Source organism: Dromiciops gliroides, chromosome 4 (assembly GCF_019393635.1).
Source record: "Dromiciops gliroides isolate mDroGli1 chromosome 4, mDroGli1.pri, whole genome shotgun sequence".
NCBI lineage: Eukaryota > Metazoa > Chordata > Mammalia > Microbiotheria > Microbiotheriidae > Dromiciops > Dromiciops gliroides.
The window spans coordinates 44,019,010-44,042,082 of NC_057864.1; the positions used below are offsets into that span (position 1 = coordinate 44,019,010).

At 42.0% G+C, this 23,073-nt stretch overlaps 1 protein-coding gene across 1 annotated transcript in view; it reads left to right on the top strand.

The window, feature by feature from the left end:
- Positions 1 to 1,086: 1,086 nt before the first annotated feature.
- Positions 1,087 to 23,073, top strand: part of LPAR3 (lysophosphatidic acid receptor 3) — a 132,085-nt gene continuing 110,098 nt past the window's right edge. The window contains exon 1 of the mRNA XM_044005422.1: positions 1,087 to 1,341. The gene's annotated coding sequence lies outside the window, so the exon portion shown is untranslated. The remainder of the gene's footprint in view (positions 1,342 to 23,073) is intronic.

Genomic DNA, 23,073 nt, shown 5'->3' on the forward strand with positions numbered 1-23,073 from the left:
CAACAGAGCCTGCCTTGCAATCATTTTCATTAGTTATTCTTCTGCTTGGATGGTGGGTCACTGGAGGCTTTCTATGCCAGCTGTTAAAAAACAAAAGCCTTGAAACTATTTACTTTTTTGGCTTAAATGGCTTCTCAGACGGCAGAGGAGGAAGGGGTAGGATGTTAGCTTGTGTGTATTCTGTGATGAATTTTTAAGCTAAACCACCCAGAATGCTACAGTTCCCCTCCTCAGTTTGCCACCCCACTCCGCCCCAGTTTAGGTCATTCCTACTGCTTCTGTTAAATCCTCAGGTTTTAAGTTCGTCTTGGTTCCGACTGAGGGGAGGTGATGTTTGAAAACCTAGAGGGAAAACCTCCAGGGCCTGGGTAAATGTTCTAAGGAAAACTGATCTAAGGACACCAGATGAGGGTTATAAAGAAGTAGAAAGCACAGATGAGTTGCCATCTGAGGCTTTAGAGCCTGTATCCACATAGTTGGAGAACACTGAAGTTCTGATGCATGCGTTTGGGGTTAGGATCCAGCTTCTGAATTTGGGAGGGCTGTCTAAGCAACTTCCCTCGCGGTGTGACTGCAGGTCGGGGCTGTTATTTCCTTGGGATCTTGTCAAAGGAGTCTTGGGCTCTTTCTTTCAGGCACAGAATGGGATGCCCTGGGCCCAAGGGTATGGGGGGTAGGGGCGGGGTACTGGTTCAGAGAGGGAGGGTAGGGATACCAGGAAGAAGCTATGTGTGCCTGCATGCCCTCGGGGAGGCTGAGGGGAAAGCAGCGGCGGCGGCAGCAGCTGGAGGACACCGCTGGCTGCCTCCGAGGTGCCCGCTCGCGCTGCCCTGCTTCTTTCTAGGAGGCGAGGGGGGAGAGAGGTAGTGCTTTTCTATCCCGTGGGAACCGCCTAGACGCGTCCGGGCACCCGGCCAGCCTAGGAGCAGAGGCTGGGCGGGCCGGGGTGGGGCAGGGAGCCAGGGCCCAGCCCCTTCTACTCCAACAGCTCCCCGCCCTCGGTTGGGCCAAACTTTTTCTCCGGTCCCACTCTGCTCCGCGGTAGACTTACTCCTACTCCTAGTTCTCTCCCCGTCCTCTTCTTCTCTCCTCCACCCGGAGGGAGGGCAGGGGGCGAGGGAACACTCACACACTCACTCCCACTCACACACTCACTCCCACTCACACACTCACTCCCACTCACACACTCACTCCCACTCACACACTCACTCCCACTCACACACTCACTCCCACTCACACACGGGCATGCAGCAGTCCTCGGGCCGGGCTGCGGGCACCCGGTTCCCGGGGTCCGGGACAGGGAGCGGAGCGCCCCAAGACGGGCGGGGGCGAGCGTGAGCGGTGAGTTGGGTGCGGGGTCCAGGAGGGCAGGCAGCCTGTGGTTGAAGTGGACTTGTGAGGTCACGCCGCTCCTTGGTGGACGGGCGAGTGCCCACAGACAGTGCCTGCCCAGGAAGGGCCGGGGATTTCGGGGGAAGCCCGGAGTCCCCCGCTGAGAAGTTGAGAAACTCTGCTAGATCGCGGAGGTCCCGTGGCATGGCACAATGCAGCACGCATATGTTTCCCCTGGTCGACGTTGGCGGCCCCAGGGCTCCCACACCCTGGCTCCCGGAGCTCCCGGTTGATGGCTAAGGCAAGGGAGCTAGCTGCCCCAGCCCACGAGTGGGGAAGACGTATCTAGGGAATGCTAGGTTTTAGAGCCGGGACAATTCTTAGGGGGCATCAAGTCCAATCTCCCATGTTTCCAAAGGAGGAAGGTGATGCCCAGGGTGTCCCGGGGCGCTTGCCAATCTGCGTGCCCGCCCGCATGGTGGTTAGGGTTGTAGGTCCCGCAGCCCTGTGACCCGCCCTGGGTTCCTTTCTGTGTCTGAAGGTAATTCAGTTATAATTGATTCTGGCCAGGACGATTTTCGGGAGCCCAGAAAAAAAGGGGGAGAGAAACAAAACAAAAAATGCGATTGTGTCATTCAAGGCGGTGAGTGGATTATGTACCTTGCCCTCTGACTCAAGTTGACAGGAGCAAAAAGCAATTGGGACCCATAAGTTCTTGACACTGGGGCTGTAGCCTCAACCTAGCCCAGGAAAAGCAGACTCAGCCTTTTCCTACTTTTTCTCCAGCTACTTACTCTTCTCCCAAGTGATTGTCCTCATTCCTATTCTTTTCATCCGGACCAGTGATTTCATCAGCGTGGGGGGAGATTCATGGTATGGAAACTCCCTCCACTGATCGAGCTTGGCTACTCTGTAACTTCGTCTTAGAGAGTAGCGGGGGACACGGAGAGGTCAAAGACTTGGTTGTGCTCTCACGGCTAGTATGTATCTGTCTGAGGCGGCCTTGAGCCCGGGTCTGACTCCAAGGTCAACCCTCTACTTACTGCACCACTCAATGCCCCCGGGGAGAAATTAAGGGGTAAGAGATAGGAGTCTTCTCTCCCTCGCTTCATCTTCAAGGAGTAGGTGCTATGTCATGTCATTCAACACACAGCTATTAGGGTCTAGACAGTATTCATGGTGATTAGTGGATGGCAACCATCTGCAATTTAGAGTCCTGGCGAATAGGTCTCGGGCACTAAGAGGTTAAAACACTTGCCCAGAGTTGATCAGCCAGCATCTGTCAGAAGCTGGACTTGAAATCAGGCCTGACTGCCCAGGCAGCCTTTTGTGCACTGCCGGTTTCTCAGTGAAATACACTTTTATAATATTGCCTTTGGAAATTTCAGAAAATGCTGATTTTTACTCTAATAATATTACTTTATGGCTGTTCCATGTCCAGGGCAAGTAGTACCGCATAGTTAGAATCTTTTCTGGCATGTAATTTGAGAAGTGATTGGGAACATCGGAAATGATTTAGTTATGTAAAGATAATCATTAAAAACCAAATACATAGTGATTTGTTAGTAAATTTTAAATTAATTTCCACAAAATGTTTCCCCCATCATTTGTTCCTGTTCTGATATTTTTTCTGTTTTACCTATTGGCAAATACAATATAAATATATTTGTAAAGGTAAAAGAGTCCATCTTAATCCATTAATGTTTACTGGCAAAGTAAGGGGCAGGATGACAGTTATCAGATGTTTTAGTTATTTGTTTGTGTTAAGCAAAATAATTAAGTAACATGGATCCCAAACACCATATAAGTAGCTTCCTCCTTTCAAAAAGTCCTGCTCTTTTGTATGCATTTGTTATGTTTGCCAGGAATAGAACTGACCCACCCAGACTCTCCAAACCAATCTCACTGGGGATCAAGGGTGCAAATCTATGGGACAGATGTACTGATAAAGGCTCCATATTCATGGGAGTGGAAATACTGTCTGGTGGGGTCGGGAAGTATTTATTGGGCTGCTCAGCATGTTGTTTCCTTGTATGAAGCTCACTGGTCCCTAGAGATACAGTGAAGAGCCTTGCCTTCATCAGCCCAATGCTTAACTGGGACAGTCTTAAAAGATCAGCAATCAGGGCTTGCTGGTAATGGCTGTGTGCCAAAGCTAAGTTGACAGGAGTGTTTGTTGTACATTGCATCTGTTTATGAAGACTTGCTATTACAGAGAATTATCCAGCCGTAAAGATAGTATTTATATTGTCACCTAATGTATCACTGGAAACATAGACCATTTTGCCTTTCCCCCCTCTTTTATGCCTTTTGCATTTCTAACTTTGTGAACCTCAAGCTAATTGCGATGGATGGACTAATCATCTGTTCCCAAATCTGACAAATTAAATAAATCCAAGTATAAAGACTGTTTTCTTTTGAATGAGCCTTGCCTATTTTAGGTGGCTGGCTGTCCCAGTAGACAGTTGCTAGTACCAATTTGCATACATTTTCTATGAACACAGAATAAAGATTGAACAAAACAGGTGTGATTATGCTTTGTGTGTATTCCATATAATGTACTGAGGAGGACAACATGCTGGGTTTTCTCTCTCTCTCTTTCTCTCTTGGTTCTTTAGCATTTGTCTTGAGAGTGGACTACTGTGAGTGTAGGGGACTAGTGTAATTGTCCATTAGTCATTCTACTGCTGTTGGGGTATTGGTTTGAAATGAGTTTTGGGCTAGAATGAATTAGCAGTTGTGGCTTGTGTATAATATGGCGATTAGGCTTAAATATATTTGTACCATCTGCCGTTTCATGAGATGGGGACTTATGAGACTTGGGTTTTTTTTGGTCCTGTTTTATGTAGTTCAAAGAAAAATTACATGTCCTGGGGTTCTTTTGTGATTTGGAGTATATCAAAAGTAATATGTTTTCCTAGAACTTTAAATTGATTTAGATTTTAAGAAAACCAGACTTTAGTATAAGCCCCTAATTAAATCATCTGCTTTGTGGTGTTGTCTCAGAAGTTGCTTTGTGCTATAATCTAAGTGAGTGGGGAGTAATGTTGACCATAGATTCTGTTGTCTAAAGGAAAGAAATAAGAATTTTAATTTTTTTGTCTCTGTACCAAGTCACCATTCTGTAATTCAAGACAATGATGAGAAAATAACAGCAATGATAATTGAAACCCAATAGTTGTCATCTACATATCAATTTAAGAGTTTTCAAAGAACTTTCTATATTTTATCTTGTTTGAACCAACCCTTTGTGGCAGATGCTGTTTTTATCCCAATTTTAGAGCTATCAGTCAAAAAGCATTTGCCAAGCCCTACTATATGTCAGTCACTGGGTATACAAAGACAAAAATGAAATCCTACCAGCCCTCAAGGATTTCACATTTTATTGGGGAAGGCAATATGTACACATATAAGTATATTTTAAATATATAAAATAAAACAAGTAAATTTTTTTGAGGAGGAATGATTGAGGGAATTGGGAAAGGTGGATACATATAGACAAGGAGCTTCTAAAAGGTGAGGACTACAGTCTGGTTTGCAACATGACAGTATATTCTTTTTTTTGTGGAGTGAGGCAATTCGGGTTAAGTGACTTGCCTAGGGTCACACAGCTATTAAGTGTCAAGGGTCTGAGGCCAGATTTGAACTCAGGTCCTCCTGAATCCAGGGCCAGTGCTCTGTCCACTGCAATGATAGTATATTCTTATCTTAAAAATTTACACAGTGCTTTCCCCTTGATAACTTTGTAGTTTCGATGTCACTACCCCCATTTTGGAGAAGAGGAGACTATAGTTCTCAGAAGTTACAATTGACTTTCCCATGGTTTCCAGGGTAGTAAATATCTGAGGCAAGCTTTGAATTCAGCGCTCTTGACTTCCACATCCTGTAAGGTGTGCTGACTCATATCTAGCATACCACATGGCCTCACTGATGTAACCAAACTTACAGAAAAGTAAAGTGCACAAATATTTAGTGTATGAGTTCTTAACCCAGGGACAGGTGAATTTATCTCTTTCCTTTCATTTTGATGTTTTGATTGCTTTATTTCAATGTAATTGGTTCCCTTTGTAGTCCTATATATTTTATTTCATGCATTTGAAACCACTATTCTGAGAGGGAATGCATGAGCTTTATCATACTGCAAAAATACCAGGACAAAAAAAGTTCGGAACCTTTTTTAAAAAAAAAAGTTATCTATAAATATGGAGAAGGGAATGGGAGGGAACATTTATTAAGCACTGATTGTTGTGTGCCAGGCACTGTGTTAAGCCCTTTACAAATAAGAGGGTGCAAAACCATATTTGCACAATTAAGAATCTGGAATTAGAATTGTCATATAAAAAAATCCCTAAGCATTTAGGATCTTGGTGGGGCTAATTGTTTTTCTGACTAGTGACCCCTTGGCTGTTGCGTTGTTCACTGTCCACTTGCTTATTCCTCCAGCCTCAAGTGTGTATATTCGGCTCTCCTAGTTTTATGCTTCCCTACTTTCTTTACATATAGGAATGGGTGTTGCTCTGGGGACTAAGTAGATAAAACATTTGAGATGAGGTTAGCAGACATCGGGCCAATAGCTGATGGGAAAGGGTCCAGGAGAGGGTGGCTGATGAGGAAGTGCTGACATCCAGGGTAGACAACTTTTTCAAAAGATTTGGCAATGAAGTTCCTTTTTTTAAATGTGGTTCTGTTCTTTTTCTATAACATTGGGGCATTTCTGTGTATGTGATGCCTTCCCCTCTACTGAATACATACTCACTTATTCCTAGCAATATTATAGGATAAACAGATTGGCTCAGCAAGCATTTGTCAAGTGCTTACTATGTTCCAGGCACTATGCTAAATTCTGAGTCTACAGAAAATGGGTAAAAACACAATTCCTAAGGGCAGCTAGGTGGCACAGTGGATAAATCACTGGCTCTGGATTCAGGAGGATCTGAGTTCAAATCTGGCCTCTGACACTTGACACTTACTAGCTGTGTGACCCTGGGCAAGTCACTTAACCCTCATTTCCCTGCAAAACAAAACAAAAAACCAACACATAATTCCTACCCTCAAGGAGCTTACACTCTAATAGGGCAAACAACAAGCAGACAGCAGTGCATGTACAGGGCTGACTGGGTAAGAGGTTCATTGTTGTATGTGATGTTACAGATACCCTGGGCCTCTCCCTCCTTTCCTGCACTGGACTCCTGGCCGAGGTGGAGAGAAATTACTATGTGGAGAATGTGAAAAGTGATAAATACACAACTGAGATTGCTTTATGCCTGTGCTCTCAAGCACAAGATCATTAATACCTGTGCTGCCTGGTCAGCTTGGTTCCCGGTGGGTGAAGGAACAAAAACACTCTTCAATGTGTTCCCTGGGAGGAATGACTAATGATGAATGAGATTCCTCCCAGCGAATGACCATGGAAAGAAAGCTTTCTTGCATGGGGTCATAATTATAATGGCTAATATTCACCCAGTGCATTAAAGTATAGCTATTATCCTAGTTGATCCTTTTAGAAGTCCTGGGACCGAAAGCATGAAGTACAAGTTAGTCTCAGGAGCCACAAATTTCTGGGCCCTTGCTGCTACCGGACAATTTATCAAATCTACTTTTATTGACTCTCTAACTCATTCTCCACATGGCTGTCTGAGTTTTTTTCTTTCCTAAAATACCTAATCATACATGCCCCCTCTTTCCCCTTTCTCCTTTTTTATATACCAGGCTTACAGTAGGTAAGTGTAGCTTTCCCCCTCTCTGTGCAGCAGAAACGTTCAGTAGATTGGGAAACAGGTCCTGGGTTCAAACCCCCATTCTGCCACTTACTTCTTAGAGGAAGCAAGACGAATTAAGCATTAGGAGTGGGTAGAGTATTGCACTTTGAGTCAAGAAGATCTGAGTTTGAATCTTTCCTCAGATGCTTATAAGCTGTGTGACCCTGGACAAGTCATCTGTAGAAGCGGGATGCTAATAGCACCTACTACTCAGTGTTATTGTGATGCTCAAATAAGATAACATATAAAATGCTTCTCAAACCTTAAAATGATACATAAATGTTAGCTGTTATTATATATCCTAGCTATTAAACTCACTTTGGAGTCAGAGTACTGGGGTTCAAATCCTGCTTTTGTCACTACTTGTGTGACCTTTGGCAAGTCATTGACCCAGTCTGTGGACCTTTGTTTCCTCATCCAGAAAAGATATGGTGGAGTAGGTAGAACTGCTTCAGACGTTTAACTAGCTGTGTCAAGTTGTTCGAATTCTCTGTGCCTCACTTTCTTCTCTTTGGGGCCACCATTTTAAATCAACTGCTGCCCTGCATGACCCATCTCCTATGTGTTGTCTTCTCCAGAACATAAACTCCGTGAAGGTAAGGAATGTCTTGCTTGCTTTTATTTGTATCCTTGGTACAATGCCTGAGGGCACATAGTAAATCTTTGATAAATTATCTATCATCTATGTGTTGTCCTGATCAGTATATCTTGCTACTGGACCCAGATGGCTCTAAAGGAAAGAGTGAGGTTGGTTACCTTGCACAGCCCTCCCTCACTTAAATCCAATTCACCACAAGTCAGGACATTACCCCGGTATCATGGTCCTCTTCCAGAAATTAAAGACAAATAACATCATCTATCTATCATTTTTTATCATCTGTCTTATCTACCATCTATCTATCATCTATCATCTGTCTTATTTATCATCCATCATTTGTCTATCATCTATCTATCATGTGTCTCATCTGTCATCTATCATCTGTCTATCATCTATCATGTCTTATCTATCATCTATCTGTCATATGTCTTATCTATCATCTATCTGTCATGTGTCTTATCTATCATCTGTCTATCATCTATCATGTGTCTTATCTATCATCTATCATCTGTCTATCATCTGTCATGTGTCTTATCTATAATCTATCTGTCATGTGTCATATATCATCTGTCTTATTTATCATCTATCATTTGTCTATCATCTATCTATCATGTGTCTATCTATCATCTATCATGTCTTATCTATCATCTATCTATCATCTATTTGTCATGTGTCTTATCTATCATCTATCATCTATCTATTATCTAATCATCTGTCTTATTTATCATCTATCATTTGTCTATCATCTGTCTATCATGTGTCTCATCTGTCATCTATCATCTGTCTATCATCTATCATGTGTCTTATCTATCATCTATCTGTCATGTGTCTTGTCTATCATCTATCATGTGTCTTATCTATCATCTATCAATCATCTATCTGTCATGTGTCTTATCTATCATCTGTCTATCATCTATCATGTGTCTTATCTATCATCTATCATCTGTCTATCATCTATCTTATCTATCATCTGTCTATCATCTGTCATGTGTCTTATCTATCATCTATCATCTGTCTATCATCTATCTTATCTATCATGTGTCGATCATTCTATCTATCCCTTTATCTATCTCCTATCTGTGATCTCAAGTCACATAACCCTCTAGATCTCAGCTTCCTCATTTGTAAAATAAAGGAGTTGAGCCAAATTAGTTCTGAAGGTACTTTCTAGCCCTAGGCAGGTGGATATTGGGGAACAGATCACAGGGCCCAGCTGATGTTGGAATCAGGAAAACCCAAGTATAAGTGCTGCATATTATCCTTTAACCCCTGGCAAATTTACGAAGTTCAAAGTGCCTCCCAGGCAGTTCTCTAGGACTATGAATTGAAGTTGAATTGTTGATTTGTATTCATTGATGTTCCACGCTGGGAGTTCCCTACATAGATGAACTCACAGATATGGGAGAGGGGAAAGGGATAGATATGGGGGCATTTCAAATAAACTCTCTCAATTCCCTTTCCCTAATCCTCCAAATTTTTTCTACATCATAATCTCTACTTTTCCTTCTTGACAAGATCTATGCACTTACTGTTCACTAAGGCTAATCCTTCTATTTAGTAATTCACCTCAGTTATTCTCTTTTCCCAAGACTTTACTATGCTATAGTCATTCTCAACCATCTTGCATCTTTGAAGTCTGTCCCTCTGCTGACTCCTTCCTGTTGGTCTTCAAACTTGCTCAAGTATTCCAATCCCCAAAATCAAAACCAGCACCACCACCCCTTCTATTTCATTTTTTTTCAACCCTGCTAACCAATCAAGTTACCATCTCATTTTTCTCTTTTCTTTCATTGCCTAAATTCTTTTAAAAGTTTTCTTCATCTGATATCTCTACTTCAGGCAGCATGGTGGTAGTAGATAGAACACTAGGACTGAAGTGAGGAAGATCTGGGTTTAAATCCTGACTCAGATACTTATTTAGCTGTGACATTGGGCAAGTCACATAAGTTCTCAGTGCCTTCTCAGAAAAAAATGAAGGGATTTTACTCAATGACTCACCATCCTCTGGTGACGCTGGCCTCCTGTTCTCTCTCTCTCTCTCTCTCTCTCTCTCTCTCTCTCTCTCTCTCTCTCTCTCTCTCTCTCTCTCTTTTTTTAATGGGGCAACTGGGGTTAAGTGACTTGCCCAGGGTCACACAGCTAGTAAGCGTTAAGTGTCTGAGTTCAGATTTGAACTCAGGTCCTCCTGAATCCAGGGCCAGTGCTTTATCTACTGCACCACCTAGCTGCCCCCTCCTGTTCTCAAACACACCATTTCCCTACTCTATGTATTTTACTGCCTATCCCCTATGTCTGGACCTCTCTTCCTTCAAGACCCATCTTTTGCAAGAAGCCATTCCCAATCCTCTGTTCTCATCATGCCTTCCATCTGAGATGATCTCCAATTTATCTTATATAGCTTTATAAATCTTTTTTATATATAGTGGTTTAGATGAGTCCCTGACTAGAATATTAATTCCTTGAGAGTAGGGACTATTTTTTGCTTTTCTTTATATTCTCAAATCTGGGATATTATTTATATGCTTGGCACATAGTAGGCTCTGTTCATCAAACCAAATAGACTTTACTTGGCCTCTAAGGTTTTTTCTTCTTCTAAATCTTTGATTCCTTTTTTTTTTTTTAATTTAGGGGTCAGCTAGGTGGTGCAATGGATAAAGCACCAGTCTTGGATTTAGGAGGACCTGAGTTCAAATCCGGTCTCAGACACTTGACATGTACTAGCTGTGTGACCCTGGGCAAGTCACTTAACCCCAATTGCCTTGCCAAAAAACATAGTATTTTTTCCAATTACATGTAAAGACAATTTTTAACATTCATTTTTGGAAAGATTTGTGGTTCCAAACTTTTTCCTTTCCCCCCTCCCCCAGACAGCAAGCAACTTGATTTAATCCATGACTTATTACCACACTCTTCCCTGGACCCCCATGCCTTTACCACTTTATTGAGAAATCTTTGAAAGGTAACCAGTGACCTCTTAGCTGTCAAGTCCAATGGCACCTTCTGACATCTTCCTCTGCCACATTTGACACTGATGACTGTTTACTTTTATGTGTACTCGCTTTTGCTTTGGATTTACCTACTTATCTTGATTGGTTCTCTTCCTACTGTTTCTCTCTCTCTCTGTCTCTCTGTCTCTTTCTGTCTCTGTCTCTCTGTGTGTCTCTCTCTTTCTCTCTCTCTCCCCTCCCATCTCTGTCTCTCCCCCCTTCTCTCCTCTCTCCCTCCCTCCCTCCCTCCTTCCCTCTATGTCTCTGTCTCTGTCTCTTTCTCTCCTTTTCCTGGTCCTGTCCCCTAGGCTTTACTGTGCCTATTCTTCAACATTCTGGCCTTCAACCTCTCACTTGGTACTCTCACCCTCTCTCACAGCTCTTAACTACTGTCTGCACAGGACTTCAAAATCAGTGTCCTTTCCTGATTTCTCATCAGTTTTAGCCCTTCTGGGTTTCTCCATCTAAACATCCTATAGCCACTTCAAACCCCCCACCTTCCTTTCTTGTTAATTTTGCCAGTATATGATGGATGTTTTTTCAGAATTGATTTAAATATGTATTTTCCTAATTATTAAAGTTTTGGAACTTTTTTCATCTTTAGATTTCTTCATCAGAAAACTGCCTATTTATATCCTTTGACCATTTATCAATTGGAGAATGTTTTTATCCTTTAAATTTGAGTCATTGTTCATCCTTTGTTTTTGTCCTTTTTTGGGAGGGCAATGAGGGTTAAGTGACTTGCCCAAGGTCACACAGCTAGTAAGTGTCAAGTGTCTGAGGCCAGATTTGAACTCAGGTCCTCCTGAATCCAGGGCTGGTGCTTTATCCACTGTGCCACCTAGCTGCCCCATCCTTTGTTCTTGAAGAGGACTGATGACATCAGGAGGGTCATGTCTTGACTTGCAAGTGAATTAGATTTAAGTGAGGCAGAGTTGTGCAGTGTCATCAGCTCCAGTCTCTCCTCCAGAGAAATAGGAGTCCAGTGGCAAAACATAGGTCAGACTACTGGCAATGACCCCCTAAATCTGAATTGTGACCTCAAACGCAGCTTGTCCAAAATGGAGCGTATCTTTCCCCTATAAACGTGATCCTTCTGACCTCATGAGTTCTCTCGGTGGCATAACCCATTTTCTGATTTTTTCCCTGCATGAAACAAATGTTGTCTTTGATCCTTTTCTCTCTCACCTCTCAAATCTGAACAATCAGCATGTCCTCTTGATTCTACATCTATACCCTCTCTTACACCTCTCTCCTCTTCCTCCTCTCGATTTCCACTGCCACCCACCTACAAACACCCCCAACCATCCACCTGCCCTACTTCTGCAGCCTCTTAAAAGTTCTCTACTCTTTCAGAGCTGTCCAAAAATATCAAGGGTGGCCTTCTAGAGTTGGTGGTCTCCTTCACCTTGAAAGCATTCAAGGAGAGGTTGGATGGCTACTTGATGGGGTATGTTATGGGGGAAAGGGATTCCTTTTAGATATCTGACTGACTGGATGACTGAGAAGGTCTCTCCAACTCTCAGATTCTGTGATTCCCCTTTCTTCCATCTTCAGCCCATCTTTTAGATACTGCCAAAAACTAACCTTGGTTTTCTAATAAATGGTCATGTCACCTATTTGCTCATAGATCCTCAGTGACTCTCTGTTGCCTACTCAGTAATATTGAGGTGTGCTTACCTGGCATCTGAACCCTTCCTTAATATCATGCTCCTCTCCAGTTTTACACTTCACTTGACTTTGGTGTGCTTTTCATTCCAGTGACATGGTTCTCCTTGCCATTCCTCCAACAGACATTCTACCTTCTGATTCCAGGCATGTGCACTGGTTGTCCCCCACATCTGGAATTCCTTCCTCATCTCCATCTCCTGGTTTCCCCTTCTTTGGCTTCACTCAAATCCTGTACAAAATTCTACCATCTATAAGGAACCTTTCCCTGTGCTCCTTAATGCTGGTGCCTCCTCCTGTTGATTATCTCCAATTTATCCTCTATATACCTTTTTTTGCACATAGCTATTTGCATGTTTGTTCCCCCCTCCATTAGACTAGGAACTTCTTGAGGGCAGGGATGGTTTTTTGCCTTTTTGTATCACTAGCACATAACATGGTGCTTGACATAGAGTGGCACTTAATATGTACTTGTTAATTTGACTTGAGGTTGCCAGGTGACACAGTGGATAGAGAACCCAGCCTGAAGTCAGGAGACTCATCTTCCTGGAGTTGAAATTTGGCTTCAGATACTAGTTATGTGACCCTGGCCAAGTCACTTAATCCTGTTTGCCTCAGTTTCTTCGTCTGTAAAATGAGCCAGAGAAGCAAATGGGAAACCAGTTCAATCTTTGCCAAGAAACCCCCAAATGGGGTCATGAAGAGGCCAACATGAATGAAAAGACAACTGAACAACAACAAAACAATTTGACTTCATTCACAATCCTGTTCTCTATGCACTCAAAACAAACTAAACTGGACTACCTAATCCCTGGAACCTGCCAGTACTTGAAACGTTCTCCTTCCCCCTCTTTGCCTCCTAAATTCCTACCCATTATTTAAAACCCAACCTAAATAATACTTGTACATAAAGTTTTTCCTGATTCCCCGCCCCCCCCCCTTCCTCCCTTTGGTAACAACCTTTTCCTTACAACTTCACAGGGCACCATGTCTACACCTCTCTAATTCACTTATCTTGTATTTTAGTTAACACATGTTATATAGTATTTACATAATTACATTTGTCACTTGCCCCCTTACTACTGTGAGCTACATGAGGACAGGAAGGGCATCTTATCTAAACTTTGTACTTCTAGTACTTCTAGGGTCTATGTTTGTGGCATGTGCTGAATTCTCTGTTTTGCAGCTAAAAAAAAAACAAACCTGTGGCTCAGAGAGATGAAATGATTTGTCCAAGATAACCTAGCCAGTAGAAGTTACATAGTAGGGATTTGTACCCAGATCTTTTGTCTGCAAGTCCAGTATTGTTTCATTAAGCCACCTTAAAGGGGGTAGGGTGGGGGAGAGAGGTTGTGGGTTCTTTTGCTGTACTTTGTCCGGTTGGCCAATTTCGGTCTGCTTTGTGAAGTTCTCAAATTCATCGCCTTAAAATCATAATAGTTTTCCAAGATCGTTAGACCTATTGGAATTATAGTCAACCTGAAAAATGGGGTCTTCTCATATTTAATAATGTCCTCTTTCTTCTATTAGCCAGTCCCATTTTAAAATCATTCCCTGTGACAAGCTAAGAGAATATTGGTAAAAATCCCTTTATAAAAATTTCTCATAACTTCCAAATTGCTTTGGTGTAATGGAATTTTTTTTACAAAAAATCCTATTATAATGAACCCCATGAGACATTTGTATTATTTTATTCTATCATCAACAAATATTTATCGAATGCTATATGCCTCAAACTGTTAGGAGTAACACAAAGCATAATCCCCAGTCCAATTGAGTTTAAAATCTTATTTGAGAAGAAAAAAGACTAAAATGAACTTTTGGGGAGATAAGTCCGGGGGGAGGAGGAGGAGGGAGAATCCAATCTTGTGGGTCTGATGATGGGAATGGATCACTGGTGAAAAGAATTCCATTCCTTGATGCAGATTTTGTTGTTGTTGTTGTTCATTTGTGTCCACAGAACTATAAGTGAACCCTTTTGTTCTGTCATTTGGTTAATATCTGACTCTTCATGACTTCTTCTGAAATTTCCTTGGCAAAGATACTGAAGTAAGTTGCCATTTTCTTCTCCAGCTCTTTTTACAGATGAGGAAACTGAGGCAAACAGGGCTAAATTACTTGTCCACACAGCTAGTGAGTATCTGAGGCTAGATGTGAATACAGGAAGTCACTTAAACCTGTTTGCCTCAGTTTCTTCATCTGAAAAATGAGCCAAGATTACAAAGCACTTTACTTATTATTATTTTTTAAAAATGCATTTGTCGGTGGCAGCTAGGTTGTGTGGTGGATAAAGCACCAGCCCTGAATTCAGGAGGACCTGAGTTCAAATCTGGTCTCAGACACTTGACACTTACTAGCTGTGTGACCCTGGGCAAGTCACTTAATCCTCATTGCCCTGCCCCGCCCCCAAATGCATTTGTCACTTGTATCAACCTAGTGAGGTAGGGAATGCAAATATTAATATTATATTTGACAGCTGTGAAAACTGAAGCTTAGACAGGTTTTGACTTCCCTAAGCTCACACTATATTTTGTTGGTTCTTGAATATGATTCTAGTAACATCATAGATGACATGTTATTCAATGGAAAGAATGATGGATTTGGAGATGCTGGGTTCAAATCCTAACTCTTCCACTTAACACCTGTGTGACCTTGGGCAGGTTATTCAGTTTCTCTGGGCCTCAGTTTCCTCACCTATAAAATAAAGGAGTTGGAATAGATGGCTTCTGAGGTCTCTTTCAGCCCTGACTATGCCCTGCTATGATCCTTTGTAGAAAAACTTAGATGAAAATAAACAAGAAGCTGGCTTCTCATTCAATTATGAGCTTCTCGAGGGCAGGCACTATCTTGCCTTGATTTGGCTCCCCAGAGATTACTATAGTGCCTGCTATTTAGTAGGTACTGAATAAATGCTTATAGAATGAATGATCTGATAACTTCTGTGACCTCAATGTAATATAAAGAAAAGAGTATTACATCTTTTTTTTTTTTTGAGGGGCAATTGGGGTTAAGTGACTTGCCCAGGGTCACACAGCTAGTAAGTGTTAAGTGTCTGAGGCCAGATTTGAACTCAGGTCCTCCTGAATCCAGGGCCGGTGCTCTATCCACTACACCACCTAGCCACCCCAAGAGTATTACATCTTAGAAACATTGGTTCTAAGCTCTGAGATGCCCCTTGTATGACTTAGACAAATGACTTTTCTCTAATGAAAACCAACTACACTATATATGTATACATGCATACTCACGTACAGAATACACACAAACACAGCACACTGTGCACACATGTATACAAGTCACACATACACACACGCACACACATGCATGCAGTACACAGTGCACATACAATGAACACATGTATACACATGCTTACACACATACACACCTACCAATACATATACAATACACCCATATGTACATATACATACACATATGTGTATACACACATATAAAATATACATATATACATATCTGAATGTCAGTTTCCTAATCTTTCATGTATATATTGAGATACCTAGCAAATTATTTTTAACAGAATTGTTACAGAGAAAGTAGCTTGTGTGCACATATGCACATGCATATATGAACATATGTATATGAATAGGTACACAGTGTATACACGTACACATGTATGCATACATGCTTGATGTGGGGAAAATGGGGTAGGGGGGTTTGGGGTAGGGGTTAGGTAGGGGTTTGGGGTCCTTAGGAATTCCTCTTTAAAGAATTACACCCTCTTGCACACAAAAGCAATTAGAATAAGATAGTAGTTTATTTAGGGGCTGGGGAAGGGAAAGGAAACCACGAGAAAAATCCTTGGACTTCTCATGGGGAGAAAGACATGGCACAGAGAGAGTGGCTCTGAGATACCAATCTCCTTGAGCAGGAGACAGGCAGGTACTTTTATAGAGGACTGATAGGGGTGACTGTGAAAAGTTCCCTTAGTCAGGGAGGACCATCCCCCACTCTTGGTGGCTGGAGGAGTTGGGTGAGGGGTGGCTGCAGATCTCTCAGGCCATCTCTCTCCTCAAGACACAAAGGCAGCAGCCACACCCAAACTTATCTCTCCAGTGGTGAGGGAGACTGGAATGAAGGGTGGGGGTCCCTGAGCTAGCTCTGTCCCATCTGGTTCCACTTATCTCTCTAGGTGTGTCTGTCCTTTGGTTTAGTTTCTCAAGGAGAAGGTTCTTTGATGTGCCCCAGAGAACTTCTGGGGTGCTATGGGCCTATAACATGCTTATGTATACACACACCTGTGTATGTGTATACATACATATGTGTGTACATACATAATATATGCATTTTATTTTTCCTTAAGTAGTGTGGAATCACTAAGAATACAGAAATAGACTGCCTCAAAGCCTAGAGGACCTGAATTCAAGCCCTCCCTCTGACACAAATTGACTGAGTGACCCTAGGCAAGTAACTTAACCACTCTGTGTCTTGCGCAAGTCTCTAAGATTATAAATAGTTTTGGTTTTTTAAAAATTTTTTTTATTTTAGTGGAGCAATGAGGGTTAAGTGACTTGCCCAGGGTCACACAGCTAGTAAGTGTCAAGTGTCTGAGGCCGAATTTGAACTCAGGTCCTCCTGAATCCAGGGCCAGTTCTCTATCCACTGAGCCACCTAGCCACCCCTCTAAGATTATAAATTGAAAGGAAGGGCCCTCCTTGGATGGGAAGAATGAATTTCCCTGTCTTCTTCTTTCCTATGCCAGAGAAATCACAGGTCCACTTAGTCACTGCTTACTCTTTATTTAGAATTTTATTTTTCCAAATTACAAATCAGTTTTTTTTAAAACTTTGTGTTCCAACTTCTCTTCTTCCCTCCCTTCCCACCCCCCAAGAACTCAAGTAATTCAATATGTTATACATGAGTGGTCATGCAAAACATCTCCACATCTTACTTATTTAGAATTTTATTTTCTCTAATTACATGTAAAAACAAATTTTGATGTCAATTTTTAAAAACTTTGTGTACTGCTTACTCTTTCTAAGAGGTGCAGTCTCTATCCTAGTATCTTGCCCTTTTCTATCTATTCTCTGTCTTCCCCCCATCAGTAGGAAGTAAAACCGTTGAAGACAGAGATTGCCTGTCTTTTCTAGCATTTATCTATTGGGAATTTAATAAGTGTTCCTTGACTGCTTAATTAAGCCTGTTTCTTTATTCATACATGAAATGATTAGACTACATCAAGGCTTTTTTTTTTTTTGGTGAGGCAATTGGGGTTAAGTGACTTGCCCAGGGTCACACAGCTAGTAAGTGTTAAGTGTCTGAGGCCGGATTTGAACTCAGGTCCTCCTGAATCCAGGGCCGGTGCTCTATCCACTGCGCCACCTAGCTGCCCCTACATCAAGGCTTTTTAACATGGGGATTACAGACACATTGGACAGGTAGGTGTCATAGTAGCATAGTACTGATCTTGGAGTCCTGAAGACCCATCTCCCTGAGTTCAAATCTGACCTCAAACACTTAACCCTGGGCAACTAACAACCTAGTTTGCCTCAGTTTCCTCATCTGTAAAAGTGAGCTGGAGAAAGAAATGGCAAACCCCTCCAGTATTTTTGCCAAGAACCCCCCCTCCCCCCAATGTGGTCACCAAGAGTTGAATATGTTTGAACAACAGTACAGATACATTTCAAGGGTTCTGTGAAAGAGCACTGGTAAATACACTGGTAAAAAAAATTACATTTTTGTTTTAACTTTGGTTTCCTTTCTAAACCTATGTATTTTATTTTATGCATTTAAAAACTTTATGCTGAGAAGGGGTTCAAAAGGTTTTATCAAACTGCCAAAGGGACCCATGATCCAAAAAAGAACCCCTGGATTAGATGATTTCTCAATTCCTATCTTGAGAGGACTGGAACAGCCAGGTTCTATCTATTGTGTAAACCTAATTCTAAACAATTATGTGGTTTCCACTCCCAGCCTTGCAGTACAATGTGAATTGGCATGAGAAGACTTACCACTTTATGTCCCTACTGATAACTCAGCACACAGGAAATTAGTCATTTGTATTCTGACACAAATTCCATGAATATCTAAACCAATAGAATTAGTAAGGAAAATCCCAGGTTTCCACTAAACCCAGCCTCATTTTCTCTCGGGTCATTTGGAATTGAAGCCCCTGAGTACTTTACAAAAACTTGTCATATCTATTTGGTCGTCAGGGAGAAAATGTTTTAGACTCTGTCCGCTGGTTCAACTTGTTAAAGGATACGGCAGAAGTTGGCTTTTTTTTTTAAATCAGAATTTGTCCCTTCCAGATATGCAAGCTGATGGGAAGCCAAATTCCATTTGACCAATTACTAATTTATTTGCAGTTGAGTAGAGAGTTTTATTTGTCCACTTTTAGCTGCAGCTTAATAGAATGCGAACTGAATTTTTACTAAAGAGAGACCTGGTTCAGACACTAGCTGTGTTACCCTGGGCAAGTCATATAACCTGGGTGTCAGTTTCCGAATCTCTCAAGTATAGTTTGAGATGCCTAAACTACTTTTTCCATGGGTTTCCATGGAGAAAATACCTTTGATACAGGAAAATATCAAATGATATTTGATACTGGAAAAAATGTAAGTGCCTACTGTATACCAGGAACTATGCTAAATGCTGGGGAAATAAAGAGGCAAAAACCGGAGTCCCTGCTCTTAATGAGTTCCCAGTCTCAATTAACTTCCCTGAAACGGAATTCCTTAGCTGTATGATGACGGGATTAGTCTACCTAGATTAGACCACCTAGAAAGTTTCCTAGAATCTTTCTGATCTTCAGCTCTGATTCTATGAATCTAACTGGGTGACCCTCAGCCAATGACTCAACCTCCCTCCCCGCCAGCCCCACGTTCCTTCCTTAAAATAGGCATAATGCCACCTGCCCTTCCTACTTCATAAGATGACTGTGGGAATCAAATGAAATAATGCCATGATATGGTGGAAAGAGACATGGATTTGGAGCCGGCGGATCTGGATTCAAATCCTGACTGTGCCTCTAAGTCACTTAACTCTTTGGGTCTTGGTTCCCTCATCTATAAAATGAGGGAGTTGGACTGGATGGTTTTTCAGGTCTCTTTCAGCTCAAAATCTATGATCCTACAATTTTATATGCATGTACTTTGTGCAAACTGGAGTGTCCTGAGGAGGTTAGCTAGCATGCTCAAAGGATCCAAGATTATGTCTTACAAGGATCATTGAAAGAAGGCCATAAGAGTGCTTTGGCTATAGAAGAGAAGATGGATGGTGGGGTGGGATCAGTAATAATCTTCAGTATTTGAACGTTCAAATATTTAGCCCTGAAAGGGACTTTAGAGGCTGGTTAGTCCCACCTCAATTTTTTACAAATGAGGGAACTGAGGAACAGAGATTAAGTGAATTGCCCAATGTCGCAGAGGTAGCACGTGACAGAGCTGGGCTTCAAACCCTACATCCAGCATTCTTTCCTCTACACCATGCTATCTACCTCCAAGGGATGTTACAGGGAAGACATGTTTATTTCCTCTGCTTGACTGCAAAAGGCGGAAGCTCAATTACTCTTCAGAAGTTGCAGCAAGGCAGATTTCGGCACAGCATAAGGAAAACATTTTGAGCTGTCCCAAAATGGAATAGGTCACTTCAGGGGAGAGTGAGCTTCTTGTTGCTGGATGTGTTTAAGTGGAGGTGGGATGACCACTGAATGAATACACTGTGAACAGGAGTCATGATTTGTGTATGGGTTGGTCCAGATGACCCTTTTACCTCTGAAACCCTGTGTTTCTATATGCTGCAAGACACGATTGTTAAGGTATTACTTTAAGCTATAGAAAAGAAGTGGTCTGGATAAGATATAATCGTGGTGGACTATAATTTTAACTTTGAATACCAGAGGGTGTTTATTTTGCCACTGCATGAACTGGTAAGGCCTTTTCTGTTCTAATTATACTTGACATGTGATAGCTAAACAATCTCTACCTGCGTGTCCCACTGGCATCTAGAACTGAACATGCAAAAAATATATTTCCTCATCCTTTCCCTATGTCCTGTGTTTGTCCTTGCCTCCCAACTTCCCTGTTTCTGAGTATGGGACTGCTATTTTTCTAATCAGAGAGTCATAGATTAAGAGCTGAAAGGGCTCTCAGAGGTCATCTACTGCAAATGTCTCATTTTATAGTTGTGGAAATGGAGGCACAGAGAGAGTATGCTAGGTCATGACAGGTAATAAGTATCAGAGATGAGATTTGTATTCAGGTTCTCCCATCCCTAACTTGGCATTCTTTCTCCTCTGCCATTGCTGTTTCAGGTAGCTGGCTTCATCTAGGAAGGAAGAAGGGAGGGAGACAGACAGACACACAGACAGAGATAGAGAATATCTTTGCCAAACTTCTGGCCCTCTTGTTTCTGGTGTGGTCTGGGCATGGGGAGGCCAAGCACACATTGACACACGAGTAGGGGAATATTTCCCTCCCAAATTCAGCCTTACTTTTGACTTTTTGTTTCTTTCAGAGGTGTGAGGCTCCAAGCTCCACCTTTGTTTTTTTCACTCCTGATTCTTTTCCCACCACTGCCACATACAGTCCTGCAAGTACCTTCAGAGCAAGCAAAGATGATGTCATTTCTTAATTTTGGCATCTCCAGCACATAGCACAAATTAGATATTTATTAACTGATTGTTGGTTGATTGCTTTACCAAGTCATATATAATCCAGGCATCTGCAACTCTTCCCATACATCCCTGTGTTCAGGAAATTGCCAAGTCCTAGCGCTATTTTCCCTGCCATGATCTCTTTTATCTATCTTTAACCATATACATTTCCTTCACTATGCCAACTTTCAAGCACTTACTAGCTGTCTGACTTGGGCCAAGTCAATTGACAGGATCACAGATTCAGAACTGGAGAATTGGGAGGGATCTCAATGCCTATCTGGTACAACCAATACATGGTGAAATTTCTAGTCGAACCCAGCAAGTAGTTGTCTGGTTTCTGCTTGAAGACCTCAAAGGAGGGGGTACTCACTACCACTGGAGTCAGTTCATTCCACTTTTGGATCGCTCTCATTGTTAGGACATCTTTCCTGACATCAAGTCTACATTTGTCCCTTTGCAACTTCCCTCTATCTCTCCTGGTTCTCCCCACTGCCACCAAACAGTACATATTTCATCCTTCTTCCATATGACAATCCTTCAGAAACTTCGAGAAGACTGAATCTTCTGTTCTCCACAGGAATCATGCCCATTTCCTTCAACTGACCCTCCTTTAATTCACCATAATGGTTGAGCATGCCCCAAAACAAGACTCTATTCTCCCTGAACTTTAGTTTCTTCAACTGCAGAATGATCAGGTTGGATTGTTTTGATGACTCCTAAAAGCCCTTCCAAGTGTGAAGCTATCCGAATTCAGATTCTTCCTGGAATAATTTTAACAGCCTTCTAACTGGTTGGCATGCCTACTGTGTCTCCACACTCCAACCCATTCTTCACACTGATGACTGAGTCTGTCTTATTACTACACGGTTGTGCCTTAAGTCTTCCTGATGTACCACTCTGATTATCTTACTCCCCCCTCTCAAAAACCTCCAGAGACTCTCCAATGCCTGCTGAATAAAGAATGAGCTCTTTAACCTGACACTTGAGACCCTCTACCATCTGGCCTTCCCATGATCCTACCTTTCTCCTCATCTCATACAATTTCCCTTTATCCATTCAAGATACTATCCAAACTGGACTTAATCAGCATTCCCTACTCTTGTTCAACCGTCTCTCACTTCTTTGTGTTTGCTCATGTGTTCCCTTGTCTAGAGAATCACAAAGATTCCTTTCTAGCCCTAAATCTATGATGCTGTGAACTTTCAGGCCTAGAATGGGCTTCCCTCCCATAGCTGCTTAGGGAAATTTGTCCTTAAAAAATAGAGATTTTGTTTTTGTTTTTATATTGCCCCCCCATTATCCTCCTCCCCTGTTCCCAGAAATTCATCACTTATAACAAAGATTATCCCTTTGTTTAAGGTCTTGCTCAGGTGCAGCCTTCTTCCTAAAGCTTTTCCTCATTCTCCCCACCAGGATGTGACTTCTCTCTCTTCTCTAATCTCTCACTTTATTTAGTTTTTCCCTTTTCACTTCATCTAATCTTTATCATAGTAATTTGTGTTATGTCCTTTCCTTCTTAGACATTGTAATCTTGTTAAGTAGACTTATTGTACTTCAGTTTTGTGTTCCCAGGGCTGGGCACAGGGTTCTTTACTGGACAAACCACTTGGTTGAGGCTTGAGGGAGAAAATATTTAAATGGGATTGAAGGAGAAGAAAGTAAGTGGCTAGCCCCTAGCTCCACTCTGGTGGGCAAGGAAGAAGGCAAAAGCTGCCTTGGAATTTTCCATGACTGAAGCCCATTTCTGTGCTACACTTGTGGTTAGCTGAATGCTAAAATCAGGAGGGTTGGAGAAGGGCATTTGGCCCACCACAGGCCTATAACTTAAATTCCAAGGACCCCAGGTACCTAACTGTGCTGCCTGCTGAACTTGGCCTAATGGTTTGTCTGAGTTGGTTGTCACCTGGACTTGGAGTCAGTAAGACCTGGTTTCCTATCCCTCCTCTGATGCTGTGTGACCATCAGCAAATTATTTAACTTTTCTGAACCTCAGTTTCTTATCATTAGGAAAATGGCAATAAGAATTCCCTATGTACTTGCCTTACAAGGTGGTTGTGAGGCTCCAATGAGATAATGTCTATAAAATGCTTTGCAAATCTTAATTCCAACCTTTGT